The 7282-nt window shown below is 35.3% G+C and overlaps 1 long non-coding RNA gene across 1 annotated transcript; it reads right to left on the reverse strand.

The window, feature by feature from the left end:
* Positions 1–1223: 1223 nt before the first annotated feature.
* Positions 1224–6957, reverse strand: LOC140526301 (uncharacterized). The gene is made up of 2 exons (XR_011974310.1): positions 6869–6957; positions 1224–1499 (listed from the first exon to the last, which is right to left on the reverse strand). It is a non-coding gene; the product is annotated as an uncharacterized lncRNA (long non-coding RNA).
* Between the last annotated feature and the right edge of the window lie 325 nt (positions 6958–7282).

A 7282-nucleotide genomic window follows, 5' to 3' on the forward strand; every position in this document is an offset into this window, starting at 1 on the left:
GGAACTCCAAATCTTATAAAAGTGAATGCTGAAAACTATTTTTACATATAATTGGAAAAATATAAAGTATTATTATATGAAAAAATGGGAAACCAAAAGAAAAAAGAATAAGTGACTGAAAGAAGCATAGAGTGATGTTTAGGGTCAATGTAAGTAAAAAATATTCTAAGAATACAAGCTATTCTAAAGCATAATGAGCTACATTTTAAGGTAGTGGGTTTTACTTCATTAGAGTTTTTCAAGCAGTAGCTGAAAATATCTTTTTGTTAAATATTCAAAAGAAGGATTTCTCTGTTAGTGAGATGATCTCCAAAATCCCTTGTCACTCTCAGATTTTCTGATTCTCTATTAGGTTGAAGGAATGGAAATAATTATAAGGATAGAGAAAGGGGGAACCTCTTTAAGGTACGGGAAGTAGTGAGAGCAAATGCATTGAAACAGAAAGGCAGAATCAAAATGGAGGATGAAGAATACTTAGCCTAATTTGTTTAGAACATAAAATGTATGGAGAAAAATAGCATGAAAAATTAACTCATGGATATATTAGAAATATTATAGGATTGCATAGAACCTTGATTAACAGAATCAGGAGTTTATATTTTAATTAGTAAATATTTGGGAACTACTGAAGGTTGTTAAATAAGAAAATGATATTGTCATGGTGGTATATTAGGATCAATTAGAGGGAAATGATATACCAAAGTCAGGAATATCAATTAAACATCTTTATGAAAAGAGATCCTCTTGTTGAATCCTCCCTGGGCAACATGAAAACTGAGGAAATCGGGACTCCTAGAAAAGTTGGTTCACCAACAAATTGATGTCAAAGGGTCTGATTTAAAGTATTTAGAAGACTATTGGTAGAGTGAATAGATTTTGACTAGGCATATACAAATTGCCACTTCCTAAGTTTTTCCAGAGGTTACTTTCATTGTAGACACAGTCATGGGTACAACAGTGTTATAATAACCCTTTGCTGGGATCAGTTATGGCTAGTCAGAGAAGTGATGGCTAGGGAAAAATATAACTTTATAACCTGAACCTGAAGACAGATTCAATTCTAAGAAATGATAAAGAAAAAGATAGCTTAACTAGAGTAATTCTGACTCAAGCTTCCCTTGGCACACCCACCTGACATAAAAAAGTCAATAAATATGGTAAGGCAATGAAAATACTTGAATCATATTGTTTGTATAAGTGACAAACAGATAGACAGATGACAATTCAGGCATTATTTTCATCTTTATTACTGACATCCTACTTGAGAGGACTCCTACATCTTGCTTGCCTCCAGGAGACCAGTGATCATGTTTGTCCTTTATCAAGAGAATTCTTCTTTCAATCATCTCCCATTACTGGTTGATATATGCAGCACATCTTTTTAGGGGCAGGGCATAAACCAATTTGCATTTCTTCTTCTTGACACATAACTCTACAGTGGCCAAGGACCTTCCAGCAGGTGGAGGTATCCAGAAAACTATCATCCAAGCCGCATCTGGCTTCAGGGAAGAAAAAGCAATAGAGATTACTGACTACTTCTCTACCACCTACTTCATTTATCACAGCTAAAAAAAGGAAAAATAGGGCTCCATATTATAGAAACATATGCTACACATAAAATGCACACATGCATTTATACACATGTGCAAAACATGATCCATCACTACCATTTAGCAATGTGAATGTGAATTTTACAGAGATTTCTTTCACTTACCCTAGAACCTGATCGAAAGGTAAGCCCCAATATGATTAAATTATAACACAAAGGTTTAATATGTCTTCTATTTATTTTTGCATCTACCTCTACCTGATATAAGGAAATGAGTCTAAGCAAATCAGTGCCAAAATATGGAGTTACTTTGTTAGCCTATATGAAAATAAGTTATTGATCTTTGCTAGGCTAAGAAACTCTCTTCAATTAATCATCAGGGACCTGGTCTCTCAAACTTATGAGGAAAGAAAATTAGCATTCTCCATGAATTTTTCAAATGTGTAAGTATATATATATATATATATATTCATATATCCATTGACATATGTATGTATATTATATATTGACATTCTTATATATAATAATTACATGTAATTGTTATGTAATTATATATAATAATATATGTTATGCACACATACAGAGGTTCAGAGAGTTTAAGTAATTTGTCTAAGATTGCACAGGTAGTAAGTGCCACAGACAGTATTTTAAGCCACGTTTCCTCTACTGTGACTCACTTTATCATTGTGTCACTATGTTTGGTCTATGTGGTAACCCCAAACCTTCCCTCTGTTTTCAGATCACTAAAGGTTTGGAATCTGATTTCACGCTCTGATAATGCTTCAGGCAGGAGGCATTAGCCTTATGCTACATTCTAAGTTTATGCAGCCAGAGCCAGAGTTATTGTCACACAGGGTTATGGTGCTCTGAGTTTCTAAACACAGAAACATAACTGCCCGTAGTAAATATATGTGCAGTATCACTTCTGCCCATATACTTAGGCAGTTGCTACCTGTTGCTCCTACGTCCTCTCATCAATTTTCAAATGAATTTTGTAAAAGAACAAAATATCGTCAAGTAAGTTTTTCTCAAAGAACTTCATCCTAGTTCTTACTATGGCCAGAACAACTCTAATCTTGCTTTTAGAATGACACATTCATTGCCATCACAGTCTTTGGCCTTCCATGGACCATGCAACCAGGATACCTAACTAATATCATATCATCTAGAGCCAAATCAGAAGTTTCATTAAACAGTTCCTCTACACTATAGAACTAAACACAAGGTATAATCATACCTGGTGCTCCTAAGCACCAGGGTCCCATCTCAATCCAGTGCATCTCTTTATGACTTCTCACAGTGATTGTTCTTTCCTTTTCCCATCATCTTCTGCACTCAGTCCCCTCTGTTTTAACCCTTGACCTCTACCACTTACTCCTATCTTTCTCTTGTCTCATAACTAACAAATTTGCATTAAAGATAGAGATAATCTATTTCCATGGGTCCAACTTGTCCACAGAAGGAATTCGCAGCTACTAAATTTTGTTTTCTTGCTCAGAATATGTGATGTCTCAGATAGATAACTATGTTGTGCAGTGGATATTACTGGACTTGGAGTCATAAAAATGACTTGGAATCATTTAAACTTGGAGGAGTAAATCCTCTCTTAGATACTCACCAACAGTGCAACCCTGGGCAAGTAACTCACTCTCTCTTAGCCTTAGTTTCTTCATCTGTAAAATCTGGATAATAATAGTACCTATCTCATAGGACTTTTAAAAATCAAATGAAATATAATACATAATTTTCTTTGTCAACTATGTAATGTTATCAAATGCTAGATGTCATTACTGTTATCATATCTGTATACATATGCAGTTTGTTTTCTGTCAAAAGCCATACTTTGTAGTCTATCTTTTAAAATCTTAATAGTTGTTATTATATACCATAGATCTCTTACCACATATGCCACTTCAACCCAATCTGCACAAATAGCATGGAGATAGTATTAAAAAAATACAATCCCACATTGGATCAGTGATACATTCAATACTCTGACTGAGAAACTTTGAACTAGACCACCATAAATAAAGAAACAGAGATTAGATTGTGCCCTATTCAGAAGTGATACTCTACAATCATCATGGTGTTCCTGTAGCAGTAGAAACAAACACAGCTAAGCTCTTATTGAGCTTCACCAATTTTGCCCCTTTTTCAGTTGTGAGAATCTGGTCTTCTATGAAATCTAAGGGAGGCATTCTTGAGAAAATAAAGCATGCATTAGTCTGGAGTTCATTATCTCATAAGAGGGTATCATTGGGCAATCAGTTAAATATTAATCTCAAAGAATGTTATGTGACCTAATTTGTAGAGGTGGGTTCAGAAAGGTAGAACAATGGGGAAAGAGTTACGGGTTGCACAGAAATACTAACAGAGACTAATATCTTGGTTTCCAAGTAAATGGACTTAAGACCAAATGGAGAACTACCAAGCTGTGTATGGGCTGTTCATCACTGTCTTATCAGTATCACATGGCCTAAAAATATTTGACCATATTGTGGGAGATGAAAAAGTCAGTGGTAGTAATTGTGATGATGATAATGATTTTGACGATAATAATGATAACAAATATTTATTTAGCATTTTGAAGTTTGCAGATAACTAAATTATTTCATTTGATCCTTATAATAATCCTTTGACATAGATGCTATCCTCCCAATTCATGGAAAAAAATTAAGGCTAAGAGCAACTAAGAGACTAGCCCAGATTAACATAACTAGAAAGTATCTAAGGGAAGACTTCAATGCAGATCTTCTGAACTCCTAGTTCAACTCCTTAGCAAATGTGGCAGAGCAAATAAACAATATTTTCTTGAGGAAGTGGGCAGTGGGGAGGGGTGATGCCAGAAAAGCATGCCACTTCCTTTTTGAAAATGACTTTATCTGCAGTGCTACAGAAAATTAATAGGCTGTCAATTACCTTACTTGGTCCTTGGGAGGAAATGGGTATGTTACTCTAACCAAAAAAAAAGACTCAAGAGTCAGTAATTACCCCTCATCTCTCTCCTGAACTTCCATTTCCTGTCATGAACTGCCTATCAGATAGTTGCCCCTGAATATGAACTATCTCATAGTCAATAAGCCCAAAGCAATTCATTATCTTTTTTCACTAAACCTACTCCTTTTTCTAACTTCCTACTTTCTGTTAAGGAGACCACTCTCCCTCAAGTCATCCAGGTTCACAATTTCAAGGTGTTCTTTAAATTTTGTTCTCCCTCATTTCTAATAACCAATCACTTGCTATGTCTGGTCTATTTTACATGTACTCTATGTTTCATATTTGTCCCCTTTTCTCCATTCATATGTCTTTTACCAAAGTTAAGACTAATTGCTTCTCCTTTAACTATTAAAAGACCTTCCTAAGAGGTTTTCCTTATTTCTATTCTCTTTCCTTCTTCAGTCTATCCTCCGACACAGCTTCAAAGTTGATATTTCTAAAACATGTCTGACTATGTCACTTCTCTGCTCAAGTATTTTCATTGACTCCCTATTTCCTCCAGGATAAAATATATACTCTTCATATTGTTACATAAATCCCTTGAATCTTATTCCATTCTATGGTTCCAGGCTAACTTCAAAGTATTTCTCTTCATGTAGTGTTTATTCCAGATAGACTGAGCTACTTGTGTCTCCCTAAATTTGTCTTTCCCAACATAACCTCAGTTTCATTTGCACAACCTGTCCCACATGGCTTGAATATACTCATTTCTGCCTTTAATTTCATAGAATCTTCAGCTCGTTTAGTGGTTCTACTCAGTGATCACCTCTTCAGGAAACCTCCTGATTCTTTAATTGTTAATGTTCTCCCTCTCTACATATAATCTTGTATTTACATATATATATATATATATATATACCCTCCAATCCCAGGAGAATGTAAACTCACTGAGAGCAAGAAATATGTCATTTATTTCCTATGTATAGTTCAGTGCCTAAAGCAGTACTTTGTGTACAATAAATATTATACACATCCATACACACATATATATGTGGATGTATATACTCATGTGTGTATTGAATTAAATTGGAATTTGCACAAATATTGGGGGCATTTATCAGTTCTTCATTATCTACTGTCTCTTAGGAGACCCACAACTTTAGCTGGCAGGATGAAGACAATTGTTTCATTAGGTCTTTTTTGTACCCAGATGGGCATTTGTAGCTATAGCCCCTTTTCTTAATCTATGTTGCTGTTTTGTCATTAAAATGGATTACTCTGTATTTGCAAGTCACCTTAGCACAATCCCCAAAAAGTCACACCAGATATTTATGGTTTGTTAATATAGGCCACCAATCCAAGGGTATAGTTATATAATGAGGGAGGAAGAGTTAACAGTCAAAGGCTATTTAGAATTTGAGTGGAGTGACTTCGTCTACCTTGACATTAGGGAAGGAAAGTATTTGATTACAAGAGCCAACAAGGAAACCCTGTCCATTTCTTACTATGATTTTCAAATCAATCACTTTCCACTCCTTTCATCTCTTCCCCTGAATATCTTTCCTCTGATACATTTAGTGAGCTGAAAATTTTTTTGAGTATTTTATAACACTAGGAATGTCGTTTGAGAGTAAAACATTTACAGGTTCTAACTAGTGAGCTGGTATGTGTCATGACCTCATGCAGTGTGGGCTCTCTTTGTTCCTGGGTAAGTGTGGAATATCTCCTTTGTGTCCAGAAGACACTTCCCTTAATCTATTGGCTAACTATCATCTGTGCTAAGGTGGAGAGAGTTAACATAGAAGCCTAAAGTTGGGATCTGTGGGTTAGTGGTCTGGTTGGAATTGGCTTACAGGCAGGGCTCCTATCAGAAGATGCAAAGACTAGGAGGCAAAATAGAAACCACCAGCCATTCTGTATTTGAGCTTGCATGTTATAGGTATGTTTAACATACTTACAATAAAATGATAATACATCCCAGTGTTTAACCAATCAAGAAAACAAATTCTCAAGATTAAAGAATTCATTTCACTCTCCTATAAGGTTACAGAGCCCCAGAATATTAATAGTATTATTAATAATTATTGTGCCTTGATATTTTATGACACTATTTTTAAAGTGCCTTAGCCATATCACCTCACTGGATCCTCCAAATAACCCTATTAAATAGGTAGTATAAGTCTCATTATCATTATTTTACAGATGCAGAAACTAAGATACAGAGACACTAAATAATTAGCCCAAAGGTCATAAAGTTTGATATTGAAATTTTCTGAACCAGAACTCAGGTTCCTCCTGGTTCCTCATCCATCTGTCTGATTTTTCAAGTGCAACCTTCCATGTTTTCGGTAGCAAACAACCCAGAAAAAAATCTACTTTTACCTGGTAGAAGGAAGGCCAGGAAAAAAAGAAGAGTAAAGATGTAACTAAAGATCTTCATGACTGGTGATGTTGCTGAAAGATGAGATAGTGAAAATGAGATTGCTTCATGAATGATAAACAATGAGTTCTCATATTTATAATAATCAAGGGGCAGGGAAATGATCTTGTCCTAATAGTCAAGCCCTATCCATGCCCCACTGAACAGAATTACGGGCAGAAGGATCCACCTTTGACATTCTTATCCTTTGACAATCAATTGATCTTTTGGACAGCACTCTGAGGTTTTGCCAACCCATGAATAATCATACACACATGCCTGCTTGGAGAATGACAGTTAATGTTCATCTCCATCGAACTGATGAGTAATCAGATCTACACATAGAGGGTGTAGGTACCCAATAGGCTTATGTGAAA

The sequence above is a fragment of the Notamacropus eugenii genome, chromosome 2 (assembly GCF_028372415.1).
Source record: "Notamacropus eugenii isolate mMacEug1 chromosome 2, mMacEug1.pri_v2, whole genome shotgun sequence".
NCBI classification, from domain to species: domain Eukaryota; kingdom Metazoa; phylum Chordata; class Mammalia; order Diprotodontia; family Macropodidae; genus Notamacropus; species Notamacropus eugenii.